Raw genomic sequence first — 15,997 nt, 5'->3', positions numbered from 1 at the left:
ATACTTAATCTTCTTTGGTGTTAATTAGAGTTGTCTGTGGTTTAAAATATGTTTTATAATTTACTGAAACGAAGAATCAGTTGCCTATCAACTTTGTAAAGGTATTTGTGCTTTCTGCTAGTAGTTCTTGTCCTTTCTGGAGAAAAATGGTTTGAAAAATATTTCATAAACTGAAATGAAGAATCAATTGCCTATCAGCTTTGTAAAGGTATTTGTGTTTTCTGCTGGTAGTTCTCGTACTTTGTGGAGAAAAAGCTGGGCCCTTGAGTCATCCTTCCTTTTCAGAATTTTTGCTTTCCCACTGCTCTTTGGACTCATTAAAGGTCAGGGTAGAAAATACTCAGAGAAGTAATCCAGAAACTACTGTCAATATTAAACACAGAGAAAGTTAGAAAATCTACAGCTAAATGGGCAGGAATAAAGAGCCTGTAGTGAAGTATTCATTCATTCTTTATGCAATCAATTAACAAATCAACAATCATCAATTAAGCACCAGCTACATGCCAGGCAACACGCTAGGCATTGTGAATATACAAGTTAAAGGTTTGGTCTAGGGTTGACAAGAATGTGGGAAATAAACACTCTAGTATACCATTGTTGGTAAAGCAGATTAATACACCTCGTCATGAAGTGGGGTGGATATATGACAGAATCTATTAGTACTTGAAGTGTATATACTCTATTATTCAACAAGTCCAATTCTGAGAATGTATCCTATGAAAATTCAGTTGATCTCATTGTTTGTGAATTTGCCTGTTCACTAAAATTTATTTATAACTCCAAGATTATTACTCAGAGCATTTTCACAGTCATTCCTGAACACGTAGGGCAGCAAAGGCTTTGAGGATACATATTCCCAGCTGAAATTGAACAAGGTAATGTGTTGCCTTCTTGTTTCTCCTCTTATACTGCAAACAAGTATCCTTTTCATGGTCTATTTAGTGCCACATTTTTCACATTTTTGTGCTTTTTGTTGGTCATTTCACTGTTTAAAATAGTCCTAAAGCATAGTGCTGAAGTTATGTCAACCTCCATCACTGTACCTGTGATAAGGTACATCATAGTTCAAGAAGGCTGTGATGTTCCTTACGGAGAAGATACTGTTAGATAAACTTCATTCAGGCATGAGTTATAGTGGTGTTAGCCCTGTATTTAGTGTTCATGAATCAATATTATATATTACAGAATATGTCTTTAAACAGGAACACACACGAGCTGAACGTCTGTGTCCCCCTCAAATTCATATGTTGAAGCCCTAACTCCCAAAGTGGTGGAATTTGGAGATGGGGCCTTTGGGAGGTAATTAGGTCAGATAAGGTCATGAGAGTGGGCCCCTCATGCTGGGATTAGTACCTTTAGAAGAAGAGACACCCCAGAGCTTGCTCTCTCTGTCATGTGAGGACACTGCAAGAACCCAACAAGCCAGGAAGACAACCCTCACCACAACCTGACCCTGCTGGCACCTTCATCTCAGACTTGTAGCCTCCAGAACTATGAAAAATAAATTCTTTTGCTTAAACCACCCAGCCCATGGGATTTTGTTAAGACAGGCTGAGCAGACAGGCATTTGGAATTCATCTATGAGGCAAACAGGAAAGGTATTTACCCTTGCGGAGCTTACATTCTAGCAGTACGAGAATTACTGCAGGGGCCACCAATAGGAGACTGATAGCTTGTAGCCCCAGCAATCTGTCTCCTAGGTGCATTTCAAGAGAAATAAAGTTGTATGTCCAAAAAAAAAAAAAAAAAAAGACATATACAAAATAGTTGTTAGTGGCTTTATTCATAAAAAGTGTCTAGTCAGCTAAGCACAGTGGCTTGTGGACCTGTAATCCCAGCTACTTGGGAGGCTGAGGCAGGCTGATTGCTTAAGCCCTTGAGCTCAAGACCAGCCTGGATGATACAGACAGACTATGTCAAAAAACAAAAAACAAAGCAGCTAGTCAAATTACGTGCACATACTAGGGAACAGTCTACAGACACTGAAAATGTTATGGATGCATATTTATTGACATAGAGCAAATCCAGGACTGTGTTTTCTAAAAGTAATTATTTTTTATTGATGCATAATAATTATACATATTTATGGAGTACCTGTGATATTTTGATACATGTACACAATGTGTAATGATCAAGTCAGAGGCATCAGGATATCCATCACCTCAAACATTTATCATTTCTTTGTGTTACGAATATTTCAGATCTTCTCTCCTATTTTGAAATATACAATAAATTATTGTTAACTATAGTCACCCTCTGTGCTAGCTAACACTAAAGCTTATTCCTTGTATCTAATTGTATGCTTGTTTTCATTAATAAACCTTTCTCCTCCCTCTCCCCCGAAACACCCTTCCCAGCCTCGGCTGACTATCCTTCTACTCTCTACCTCCATGAGACCAACTTTTAAGCTCCCACATATGAATGAGGACGTGTAATATTTATCATTCTGTGCCTGGCTTATTTCACTTAACATAATGATCTTCAGTTACATCCATGTTGCTGCAAATGACAGAATTTCATGTTTTAATGGCTGAATAGTATTCCATTGTGTATATATACTACATTTTAGAATTCATTCATCTGTTAATGAACACTTAGGTTGATTTTATATCTTGACTATCGTGGAATAGTACTGTAATAAACACGGGGATGCATTATTCCTTTGATATACTGATTTTTCTTTCCTTTGAATAAATAGCAAGTAGTGAGACTGCATGGATTACTATGATGTAGTAGTTCTATTTTTAGTTTTTTGAAGAACCTCTATACCACTTTCTATAATGGCTGTACTAATTTACATTTCTATCAGCAATGTGTATGAATTCCCTTTTCTATGCATCCTCACCAGCATTTATTTTTTGTCTTGTTGATGGCATTTTAACTGGGGTAAGATGACATTTCATTGTGGTTTTGTTTTCCCTGATAATTAGTGATATTCAGTATTACAAAAATATACTTGTTGGCCATTTGTTTATCTTCTTTTGAGAATATCTGTTCAGATCCTTTTCCCACTTTTTAATGGGATTATTTGTTTTTTGGTTTTTGAGGGGCTTTTCTTGTTGTTGAGTTCCTTATATATTCATCTTGTCAGATGCATAGTTTGCAAATTTTTTTCCCATTTTACGTCTCTTCACTGTTGTTTCCTTTGCTCTTCAGAGCTTTTTAGTTTTATGTAGAACCATTTGCTTTCTTTTGCTTGTGTTGCCTTTGCTTTTGAAGTCTTAGCCATAAAATCTTTGCCCAGACCAATGTCCTGAAGTATTTTTCCTGTTTTCTTCTAGCAGTTTTATAGTTTTGGGTCTTACATTTAAGTCTTTAATCCATTTTGAGTTGATTTTTGTATATGGTGGGAGACGGGGGTCTAGTTTTATTCTGCGTATGAATATCCAGTTTTCCAGCACCATTTATTGAAGAGGGTGCCAGGACTAATTAATTATTGACTGAAAGATAACCAGTTGCAGAACAGCATGTACATTAGGCCCCAAGTTTGTGAAAATGTGTAGCTATATTGCACGTATATTTCTGTGTGTGTATATATATATATTTGTATAGAACTATTTGGAAGATGTTAATAAGGCTTTTCTCTTGGTAGTTGGATTTCAGAGAGTTTGTACCTTTTAAATATTACTATTCTGTGCTTTTTTTTTTTCAATTATTTTCTTTTTTTAACCCTATATATGAGAATACAAAAGTAGTCCCATTTACCACCGCAAATCTGTAGTGGCCATGCTTTCAAGGATTTACCAGCCAGTTTTTTCCAAGAATCTCCTGCCTCAGAAATTTCCAGGTTCCCCCGGGGATCACACATTTGTCTTTCAAGGAGTCCTTATTTTACTCCTGTGTTGCTTCATATTATAGAGCAAGAAGCCTCACACACGTCCAGGAACCGTCTACAAATGTCGCTTTTCACCTGCCCTGTACCCACTCCCTCCCCACAACCCCCAGCAAGTGACACTCTCATTAAGCTGTGTGCACAGGCTGACCTCAGTTTCTTCAAGAGCCACCACCCTAAGGAGCAAAACTAGGCATCAGTTACTGCCACTTCCCTGTGCCCCACCCCCATCCTCTACCAAGCGGGCAGCTCAGCTCCTGGGTGTTCTTTAACGTTGGAAAGTAGATATGAGGGAGATTATGTTCCCTGGCCCCCCAGCCAGCAAATCCAAGCCTCAAATGAAACAGCTATGTTGAGAGAGGGTTGATGCCTTACTCTGCTTTGCAGAAGCAGGTGAAAATGGCATCTGATACATTGGTGATAATTGAGGGGGTGTGAACAGGGGATTGGTCCCAGAACAGTTTGTGATAATCTTTTTAGCTGTCGTGTTAAAAACCCATTCATTCCTCTGTGTGTGTGTGTGTGTGTGTAGGTGTTTACTGCTACTCAACCACTTTTCCAATCATGAATGGGGGATTTTTTTCAAAAAGCAGGACCATGGTTCTGTAAATTTATTATGAAAACTACCTGGTAAGTAGATAGACAGAAATATTTATTTGTGTTGTCTTATGCTTAAAATGTCTGCTTAGCTATGTAGTTAAGATAGGCAGGTCAGCCTTTTAGCTACGATCCATATTCTGAGACATATTTACACTATTTGTGAAGCAAAGGTAGGGGCTCTGAGGGAGCACGCTGCACCTCACGTTGTCTTGGAGGCATCAAGATTTACAATCGTAAGGCCATTTCACTCTTATTGCTTGTCTCAGGCAAATGCAGGTGACTGATGGGGCTAAAGAGAAATGCGTTTGCCTGAGAGTCTTCACTTTTGAAGCAATCACCCAGGTCCTCAGTCCTAACACCAAATTTCTGGGGATTCTTGAGCACTGGTTCTTAAACTTGGCTCCATGTTGTAATCACCCAGGGTATTTTTTTGTTTTGTTTTGTTTTGTTTTTAAATATTGAGGACTGTGTCCCTGTTCCAGAAAAATCTGATAAACTGGTCTGGGGTGCACCCTAGGCACCTGGAGTTTTTAAACTCTCCAGTTGACTATAATAGGCAGCAAAGTTTAAGACTCATTGTTTTGCAGATGGGAGTGATAGCATGTGCCTGTAGTCCCAGCTACTTGGGAGGCTGAGGTGGAACGATCACTTGAGCCCAGGAGTTCAAGGCTATAGTGAGCTGTGATTGCATCACTGTACTCCAAGCTGGGGCAAGAATGAGATCCCGCTTCTGAAAAAAAAAATTTGCATCACTGTCTTAGAGGGCGCATTGTGGGAGTGGATTGTATTTGGGGGATACATTGGTTTCTCAGAGTTGCCTTTGACTCAACCAAATTAGAAATTTATCTGAAAAATCTCTATTCAGAGAGACTATAGAAATTAAAAGGACAGGTTCTTATAACCATGTTGTTCATAACACAGAGGCAGAGAGACCAACAGAGCATAGGGAATGCCTGCAGCAAAAAAGTGGTAGCGAGGTTGCCCCTCACCTCCTACAAGGTAATCTCAATGGTACACCTGACAGGGAACAACGCCAGTGTCACATTCAGGATGTCCAAGGCAAAAATGTTCCATGGTACTGTGGAGCTCATTGATGACTTGTACAAAATGGCAGTTGGCTCCAATTATGGTACAAAAATAATCAGAAAGGATGCCTTCCAAAATAGTTCTCTATGCCTCATGCATTGTTATAAATACAATCTTCTATTTCTCACAACTGATGCTTCTTATTCCAGTGGGGCTGCATTTAGCCTCAAGATGCTGGATTGAATACAGGCCAAGAAGCACACTGTGTAGAAAAGGAAGATCTTGCTTTCTTTTTTTTTTGAGACGGAGTTTTGCTCTTGTTGCCCAGGCTGGAGTGCAGTGGCACGATCTCCACTCGCCACAACCTCCGCCTCCTGGGTTCAAGCAATTCTCCTACCTCATCCTCCCAAGTACCTGGGATTACAGGCATGCGCCACCACACCTGGCTCATTTTTTATTTTTAGTAGAGATGGGGTTTCTCCATGTTGGCCAGGATGGTCTTGAAATCCTGACCTCAGGTGATCCGCCCACGTTAGCCTCCCAAAGTGCTGGGATTACACGTGTGAGCCACCGCACCCGGCCCTGGAAGACCTTGCTTTCATCCCATTGGTCAAGAGTCTCCCCACACTACCTCTGCAGCTCTGCCTTCCAGGCAACCAACGGATTCTAAAGACAGTAGCTGTAGTTTCTAATTAACAGGCAACACCTTGTATCTGAACTTATATTTGCCCCATGTCAAAGACTCACATACAGATTCCTAACTGCTGTCATCATTCTAAGGCAGGGAGTCATTTTGTTCCCTTTTCCAAAGCAGTTTCCCAAGGGCCAGGAAGGCCAGGCTTTGACTTTCTCCCCAACAGCTGACCCATCCCTCATCAATTCCAGCTGATGCAACAATTAGCTTCGCTATAACTTAATCTCATTTCAAGCACCCCGCCCAACACATCCTTAGTAACATACAATAGTAACATCAGTAATCATGTACAAAGGTTCTCCCAAGCTGGTAGTCTTACGCTAGACACCGTCATAAACACGGAGGCTTCACGTGGGCTTAAATGCAGTTCAAGGGTTATGACTGAGAGAAAAACAAACTTAGTACATCTTCTTTGGAATCAGATGTTACAGTGGAAACAAGGTGCTAGTTAATGACATTTGGCTCCAAGGAGAAATCCTTGAATATACTCACCCTGGCTACTGGTGCTTTATCTCCCTTTACCTTTTCCTTCCACATTTTCCTTGATGGGACATTAGTAATCAGCAAGTACTTGAAGTTCCCACGTTTTACTCCTAGAACATCCTCTTAGGCATGGTTCACTTTGCCTGTAAGGCTCTCTCTTGAGATCATTTGTTTTAGGTAGAACTTTTCCTCACAATTCATAGGCAAACTCCACTTGACCCTGTAAGATCGCAGGGGAATCAATTTAGAAGAACAATAAATAATGTTCAAATGTCATGCAACATTTCCCCAATTCCCATAACTGCCTCGTGTTTTTAAAACCTCTCTTGACACCTTCTGTTAAACAGCTTCAGAGAATAAGGCCCTTGGCCATATGTTATTATTTGACAAAGGAATGACAGTCTTCATTCCTGGCCTAATTCCCTTTTCCTTGACTTATCTGCTGATTTCTGGCAGAAATGGGGAAGGGGCTTCTTTCTGGGGATGACATCAAGGCTGGCTGTTAGTAACCAGATCTAAAAGGTGAAAGGGGCCGGGAGCAGTGGCTCATGCCTGTAATCACAACACTTTGGGAGGCTAAGGCGGGCAGATGACTTGAATTCAGGAGTTTGAGACCAGCCTGGCCAACGTGGTGAAACCCCATCTCTACTAAAAATACAAAAATTAGCTAGGCATGGTGGTGTGTGCCTGTAGTCCCAGCTACTCGGGAGGCTGAGGCAGGAGAATCACTTGAACCCGGGAGGCGTAGGATGCAGTCAGCTGAGACCATGCCACTGCACTCCAGGCTAGGTGACAGAGACCCTGTCTCAAAAAAAAAAAAAAAAAAAAAGAGTGGAAAGATCCAATCCACAAAGGACAGGAGCTATTTCCAGAAAGTGAGACAAGAAGGAGTCTAGGGAGGAGGGGACACAGGATCATACAGGCCCTCTCTGCTTTAACCAGTTAGTGAAACACTGAGCAGCTGAGGATAAGAAAAGGACAGGACTAATCCTGCTTAGCCACCCTCATTCCAGCCTAGGAATTTATTTTTCTTTTCATAGTAGGCCAATACATACAATACAAAGGTAGGTATCCTACCAGAGTGAGTCAGAAGAAACAGGATTTCAAGGCAGTCAGAAGAAACTGGATTTCAAGACCTTTCAAGAGCCAAGTTCAAGGTTAAAGACTTAATTCTCCAGAATCCAAGTGTGTGTAGGAGATCCTAATCCATCAAAAATATTGGGGGCCACACAGGAGGCAGGGTTAGCTTTCTAACTTTTCCCACAAGACAACTTCAAGCACAAATCCAATATTCCTTGCTTTGTCACATTGCACCGTGCTGCCTGGCCAACACGTCACACGTCAGATTTCCTTGGTTCTAAAAGATGATTGTGATTTCCAATTTCCATCCACTCCTGAGAGGAGGAGGAGAATAGCTGAGTTCAGGTTATTCACACAAACATTGAACAGCTGTGCTGTGCTAGGTATAATTCATCCCACCATATTCATTAAGACTTAGCCGATGACCTCAGGGGTGCCAACCAACTTGAAATGTCACTGGAAGCTCAGAACTCTCATTTGGGTTCTTAGGGTCAACTCATGATATAAAACCATAAAAAGTTAGGGCTGGGGCCATCCTCAAGGATATCCAGCCTGCCTTCCTACTAGATTGATGAATAAACAGGCCTAGAGCAATGATGTGAATGGGTGAGCCAGTTTCACAAAGCTGCTGGCATTGCTGGAACATGAATCCAGATTTCCTGACTTCTGGACCAGAGGGCTCTATTGCTTTTTGTTTTTTTTTCACAAAACATTCAGATTGGCATTAATCAACAGGGTACCTCTGGGTGGTTATGCTGTTCTTGCCCCTCTGAAATGCTCCCTTGCTGTTTTTCTTCATCTCCCTATCTCCTATCATCCTTCAGGATTTAGTTCAAGTGTCATCTCCTAAAGTCTTCTCTGGCTCCTAGTATGAGATAGGGAACTCTGTGCTCCCTACATTTATGATATTCACAGCATTGCTCCAGAACCCCCAACTAACCTGTAAAGTCTTGGAGAACAGAGATTATGACCCTGTTGAATTTATACAAAAACAATGCCCAACACAATGCCTGCCATGTTGCACATTCCTTTTTGGTGAATTACAGTATGAACCACGTTATTATCAGTGCATTACACTGATGATGTGTAATGTGAGTTAGGTACGTGGTGATGCTAAGCTCTACTTTGTGGACCCTCCAGAATCTTATGGTCTACATAGATGGCAATAACAATAATTATTTTAAAAACAAAGAAAAAACATGCAAATATGTTAAGTGAGGTCCTTGTGTTGTGAAAGCTCATTTTCACATTTTCCAGATGAGGAAAGGGAAGGGGAAGCCTTGAGTGAGCCAGGGTCATATTATAGCTTAGTGGCAAAACCTAGATTTCAAGTTTCTTATCAGGGATCCATGCTCTTTCACTAAATTTACTGCCACATCATCACTTAGAAAAGAAAGGTTTTTTGTTTTTTTTGAGATGGAGTCTTGCTCTGTCACCCAGGCTGGAGTGCAGTGGCGTGATCTCGGCTCACTGCAAAATTCGACTCCCGGGTTCAAGCAATTCTCTGCCTCAGCCTCCTGAGTAGCTGGGATTCCAGGAACCCACCACCATGCCTGGCTAACTTTTGTATTTTTAGTAAAGATGGGGTTTCACCATCTTGGCCACACTGGTCTTGAACTCCTGACCTCATGATCCACCCGCCTCGGCCTCCCAAAGTGCTCGGATTATAGGCCTGAGCCACAAGAAAGGGTTTTTTTTTGTTTGTTTGTTTTTTTGTTTTGTTTTTTTTAATCAGTAGAGTCTTATCTTCTGTCCTTTAGAAGGGGGCAGAGAAGAATGTGGGTGACTGCATGGACGTGAAACTCATGAGTCATCCTGTACCCATTAGAGCTATGTTAGGTGATGCGTAGAAAGAAGGGATGTCTTCCCTCCATGGATGGGACTGGGAGAAACTGTTGTCCTCTCCAGTCCTCTTCCTCTGCATTAACAAACTCTGTCAGGCAACTGGAAAGAAATGTTGTCTAGATTAGGACTAAAGTACTGTGTGAGTACAAATGATTGTTGTTAGTAATACATAGTAGTTAATATTAATAGTTATTAGTATTTATTACTGGAATCTACATCAGACATAGGTGAAAATGGAGAATAAGGTTTGGAAAGAACAGTGCTCACTACTAATCTCTGAGGATGGATGGACATCTTCTATTTTTTTGTCAATTCTGCATTCTGCAGACCTGAACCTGGAGGGCCACTAAATGCCACAGCCCCCTGCTGGCCACAAGCTGCAGTGACACCTCAGAAATACCTGGAACAAAGGCCCACGCATTCCCTAATTCCAGAGGTAGACAAAGAATCACAGAGGTGGGAAGAGCATTAGAGACCATACAATGGAGAAAGAGTGACTTAGTAAATCTCCCATCGCTTATTACAGGCAGAGCCTGAAATAGACACAGCCAGGTGTTCCTGGGGCCGTCTGAAACCAAATGCACAAATACTGATTGAAAGTCCACTGCTTGTAACTGCACGTACACTATTGGGTGATTTGAGATCAAGATGGCTGCAATAAACAGCTTAAAGGCTTAGAATTTGTCTTTAAAAATTATCATGTCCTAACACCCTACTTCCTTTTATTTTTTTCAAAATGTCTTTTTTTTACCAAGCAAAATATAATAGAAACTTAACTCTAGTGGTAATAACTTGCATAGCAATATCAGCCACATGAGTATACGTGGGAGCTGGGAAGTGAGTAAAGAAAAGTTTTAGGCATTATGTTCAAACACAGGAAACTGTATTTAATTCTCACTCAGGGTTTAAGTATGAAAAACTTCACTATATGATTTTCTCATTTCCAACAGGTCAGAAGAAGGGGAATAAATAGCAAATAAAATGTCTGAACTATTAGCATTAGGCATACTGTCACAGGAAAAGGAGGAATAATGACAAAAATCCTCTTTAAAAAATCAACCCAATAACTAGAATGCAGCAATGCTGGGTTATGAAATGCCCAAGATACCTCTGAGAGGTACCTTGAACAGGGCTGGACTCAGGTTTTGTGGCTTATATAACTTAATAGATCTTTTTAAAGAAAAAGAATACAGGCCAGGTGGGGTGGCATATGCCTGTAATCCTAGCATTTTCGCAGGCCGAGGCGGGTGGATTACCTGAGGTCAGAAGTTCGAGACCAGCCTGGCCAACATGGTGAAACCCCATCTTTACTAAAAATACAATATTAACATGCCTGTAGTCCCAGCTATTCAGGTGGCTGGGGCAGAAAAATTGCTTAGAACCCGGGAGGCAGAAGTTGCAGTGAGCCGAGACCATGCCACTGCACTCCAGCCTGGATGGCAGAGCAAGACACTGTCACAAAAACAAAACAAACAAACAAAAAAAAAACAAAAAACAAATACATAAATAAAAATTAGGGACAAAAGTGAATATTTATCTATAATGGGAAAATATACACACACCAAATTCCTGGAACTCTGGAGAGTTTGGTCTCTTTCTTCTGCAATCTCTCTGAAATTTACCAGAAACATGTACATGGAAAAAATTCTGTAATGCAGCCTTGTTTCCCCTTGCCACTTAGAACATGCTACACTTTCCGCCTAGAGCCCGCACTTATGGCCCTGTGCAGATGAGGAGTCATGGTGCTTAAGCTTCATTAGCTTCTCTGTAAAACTGCCTCTACCCAGGGGGACATCAGTCGCCTGCTCCTCAAATGAATGTCTCAAACCCCACGAAAGAGGTAAAATCATATGCACAATATCTCATTGAGGAAAGCTGGGACATTCCCCACTGCCAAGCCTGCCTTTTTTTTCTAATTTAAAAAATTCTTCCAACCTGCTGTAAACACTAAGGGAATTTCCCTTTAAAAATATTCCCATAACATTTCCCTCAAAAGATGCAGAAATTTTTTCCCTTAAAATTTTTTCATCTTAAAAATTATCATATAGGGCTGGACGTGGTGGCACATGCCTGTAATCTCAGCACGTTGGGAGGCCAAGATGGATGAATTACCTGAGCTCAGGTCAGGAGACCAGCCTGGCTAACATAGTGAAACACTGTCTCTACTAAAAATGCAAAAATTAGCCAGGTGTGGTGGTGCACACCTCTAGTCCCAGCTACTCGGGAGGCTGAGGCAGGAGAATCACTTGAACCTGTGAAGTGGAGGTTGCAGTGTGTTGAGATCGAACAACTGCACTCTAGCTTGGGTGACAGAGTGACACTCTGTCTCAAAAAAAAAAAAAATCATACAGTAAAATTGATGAGGGGTGCTATACAGTTCTGAGAATTTTAACACTTGTATATATTTGTGTAAATACCACCACCATCAGGATATAAGGTAGATACATCACTTGCAAGATATTTTTCATGCAAAAGTGCACAAATTTTAAAACAATATTAAAAGAGGTAATTTTTGTTAGCTGTGACACTATTATGGAATACTTCGTTCCCCCAAATGATGGTCCACAGAGGAGCTACTCTAACAGGAATCCACTAGACGAACTGCAGGTGCACTTCAGGAACCACTGTGTAGATGATATTCTAGACTTTTTTCCCCACTTAGTCAAAGTTCAGCCTCTCCTTTTTAACTTAGCCTTTCCCAGTTTTTTTTTTTGTGTGTGTGTGTGTGTGTAAGACAGAGAGAGAGAGAGATGCTTTGGGTATGTCCCCACCCAAATCTCATCTTGAATTGCAGTTCCCATAATCCCGATGTGTCCTTGGAGCAACCCGGTGGGAGGTAATTGAATCACGGGGGTGGTGACCCTCATGCCGTTCTGTGATAGTGATTTCTTATGAGATCTGATGGTTTTTTAAGGGGCTTTCCCCTTCCTTCACTCATACTTCTCCTTGCTGCCACCGTGTGAAAAAGGATCTGTTTGCTTCCCCTTCCACCATGATTGTAAGTTTCCTGAGGCCTCTCCAGCCATACTGAACTGTGAATCAATTAAACCTCTTTCCTTTATAAATTACCCAGTCTCTGGCAGTTCTTTATAGCAGTGTGAGAACAGACTAACACAGTATGTGTGTTTTGTATGTTTAATTTATAACTTTCTTCTGAAGATGGTATCTTAAAAAATTCTGTGTTCTCCAAGAAAATCAAACCAGGAACTCCAAGTTTGGCCACAGAAAGAGAATGTCGAGATGGGAACATCTGTAGACAGCCAACCAACCTTGACCGTGCCTTCCTTTACCAGGTCACCTTCGGTGTTGTCTCACTTGAACCCTGCCTTACTGTCACCACAGTGGCCTGAAGTCACTCTGATCCCTCTGTGTCATTCTGATCCAACTGTAAAAATCCAGTTCTCATGGACTCCCTCATTAAGCTAAAAAGGGGATAGTTAATACCAAAGAAAACCAAATAGGAAAAACATTTAAGTTAAAAAAAAGGCAGAAACTGTACAGTTTCTGCTCCAACAGCTTGTGGGTTTCATCCCCTAGCTTAGTTTGCTGCACCCCAAATCCAAAGAATCCTGCCTATACCAACGCAGTAACAACATAGTAGGGAGTTAGGAATTGGGGTTCTGAAGGGAAATTACTCACATTCAAATCCCCACTCTACTGCTTACTCACTGTGTATCCCTGGACAAGTTACTTAACCTCTCTTTGCCTCAGCTTTTTCATCTATAAAAAGGGACATTAATAGGATCTATTTCAGGTGTTGTTGTAAGGAATATGTAAGCTAACACCTGACAACCATTTAAGATGAAGCCTCACACATGGTTAGTATAAGATAAATGATAGCTATAATCTTTACCTGGGGACACTGATCTCAGTTGAAGTTCTAAAGGATGTTTGTGTTCCTCAGGTAACTACAATAGAAATAATCTTATTCTCTAAGTGAGACTCCTCCACCCCTGCCCACTCCATCACATCTATTACAGGAGGTGGGCTTCCCCCCAGCACAACTCCTGTCAACACATTCTGATAATAATACTATAGCCACAGAGCAGCTGTAACATCTAAACTAGATTTAGAGAAGCCGTACCAAGACAACTGTTCCCCCTTAGATTTCTATGCCTCTTGTCCTTTTTTGATAGGGATTTGCACAATTGCTCCTAATAAGCACCATTCATCTATTACAGCAAGTTCCTTTTGAACTTCACCACAGAGCATGCTTCCCATCTCTTAGATGGAAAAGAACATGGAAATTTTTTCTGGCCAATGTTATCTAGCCAGAGCTGTCTAGCAACCATGGACTTGGGCACAACTTAAGAACAAGGGGGACTGTGCATGGTGGCTCATGCCTGCAATCCCAGCACTTTGGGAGGCTGAGGCGGGCAGATCACTTGAGGTCAGGAGTTCAAGACCAGCCTGGTCCACATGGTGAAACCCCGTCTCTACTACAAATACAAAAAATTAGCCAGGCATGGTTGCACACGCCTGTAATCCCAGCTACAAGAGGCTGAGAGAGGAGAATCACTTGAACCCAGGAGGCAGAAGTTGCAGTGAGCCAAGATCACACCACTGCACTCTAGCCTGGGCGACAGGGCAAGACTGTCTCAAAAAAAAAAAAAAAAAAAGGAAAAAAGCCTTTTGCAAACAAACCAAATGCATCTCTCTGTAGCCTATAAAATAGATGCCATAAAGTTCTGAGCTGCAGGTGAACCCACTTTCTGCTGGAGGTAGACGAAAGACTGGAAATCATATGTCCTTTCCTTAAAACAAGAAGGTCTGACATCTGCAAAAGAGAGGCCTACCAATAAATAAATAAATCAAAAGAATTCTCCTGTTTTTTTCTGGTGCCATAAACCCTTCATGGACACTGGAAACGATTTTTGACAATTTACTAATTTCACAGGAATGAGATTATGGAGGATATGTGATTTTCCCTCCATTTTCCCAGAATTGTGACTCAAGGGTCATCTCTAAGAACAAAACCAATAGCAGCCCACAATCTGCCTCCTAGGATCTGCAAAGGCTGGGCCCGGCTGCCGCACCACAGGGCTTGATGAGAACCGCCAGGCTGGCAAAATGTTCTCCACCCTCCCACACACCCTAGTCCACACAACGGGGGCCTGAGGAGAGGTACCTTTGGAGGAGGAGACATGATGCATTTGTGAAGTTATTTTGCTTCCTCTTTTCACAATTCCAAACCGAAGTGTGTGAGTGTGTCCGGAACTGGTGGGTTCTTGGTCTCACTGACTTCAAGAATGAAGCTGCGGACCCTCGCGGTGTGTGTTACAGTTTTTAAAGGCGGAGTTTCTTCCTTCTGATGTTCGGATGTGTTTGGAGTTTTCCCCTTCTGGTGGGTTCGTGGTCTCGCTGGCTCAGGAGTAAAGCTGCAGACCTTCGCGATATTACAGCTCTTAAGGCAGCGCGTCTGGAGTTGTTCATTCCTCCCCGCGGGTTCCTGGTCTTGCTGGCTTCAGGAACAAAGCTGCAGACCTTCGCGATGAGTGTTACAGCTCATAAAAGAAGTGTGGACCCACAGAGTCAGCAGTAGCAAGATTTATTACAAACAGCAAAAGAACATAAACTGCCAGAGCGTGGAACCAGAGCCGAGCAAGTTGCCACAGCGGCTCTGGCAGTCTGCTTTTATTCTCTTACCTGGCCCCACCCACATCCTGCTGATTGGTCCATCTTACAGAGAGCCGATTGGTCTGTTTTACAGAGAGCTGATTGGTCCATTTTGACAGGGTGTTGATTGGTGCATTTACAATCTCCACGTCCCCACTAGATTAGCTAGATACAGAGTGTTGATTGGTGTATTTACAAACCCTGAGCTAGACACAGTGCTGACGGGTGTATTCACAATCCCTTAGCTACACATAAAGATTCTCCAAGTCCCCACCAGATTAACTAGATACAGAGTGCCGATTGGTGCATTCACAAACCCTGAGCTAGATACAGGGTGCTGATTGGTGTATTTACAATCCTTGAGCTAGATACAGAGTGCTGATTGGTGTATTTACAATCCCTTAGCTAGACATAAAAATTCTCCAAGTCCCCACCAGACTCAGGAGCCCAGCTGGCTTCACCCAGTGGATCCCACAGGGGGGCTGCAGGTGGAGCTGCCTGCCAGTCCCACACCGTGAGCCTGTACTCCTCAGCCCTTGGGCTGTCCATGGGACTGGGCACCATGGAGCAGGGGGCAGCGCTCATCTGGGAGGCTCGGGCTGCTCAAGAGCCCATGGCGTAGTGGGGGGCGGGGAGGTGGTAGGCTGAGGCATGGCAGGCTGCAGGTCCTGAGCCCTGCCCCACGGGGAGGCAGCTAAGGCCCAGCGAGAAATCTAGCACAGCGGCTGCTGGCCCAGGTGCTAAGCCCCTCACTGCCCGGGCCGGCGGGGCCGGCCACTCCGAGTGCATGGCCTGCCGAGCCCTCGCCCACCCAGAACTCA

General features: G+C 42.4%; 1 long non-coding RNA gene across 1 annotated transcript in view; it reads right to left on the bottom strand.

Annotated features, from left to right (window-relative positions):
- The window catches only part of LOC134736322 (uncharacterized), a 149,338-nt gene extending 134,188 nt beyond the window's left edge, over positions 1–15,150 (bottom strand). The window contains exons 1-2 of the long non-coding RNA XR_010120282.1: positions 14,689–15,150; positions 6,645–6,855 (exon numbers count right to left, since the gene is read on the bottom strand). This is a non-coding gene — a long non-coding RNA (uncharacterized lncRNA). The remainder of the gene's footprint in view (positions 1–6,644; positions 6,856–14,688) is intronic.
- Positions 15,151–15,997: the final 847 nt, after the last annotated feature.

The sequence above is a fragment of the Symphalangus syndactylus genome, chromosome 1 (assembly GCF_028878055.3).
Source record: "Symphalangus syndactylus isolate Jambi chromosome 1, NHGRI_mSymSyn1-v2.1_pri, whole genome shotgun sequence".
Classification (NCBI taxonomy): Eukaryota; Metazoa; Chordata; class Mammalia; order Primates; family Hylobatidae; genus Symphalangus; species Symphalangus syndactylus.
The sequence above is the reverse complement of the archived record's forward strand: the minus strand, read 5'-3'. Positions and strand labels throughout refer to the sequence as shown.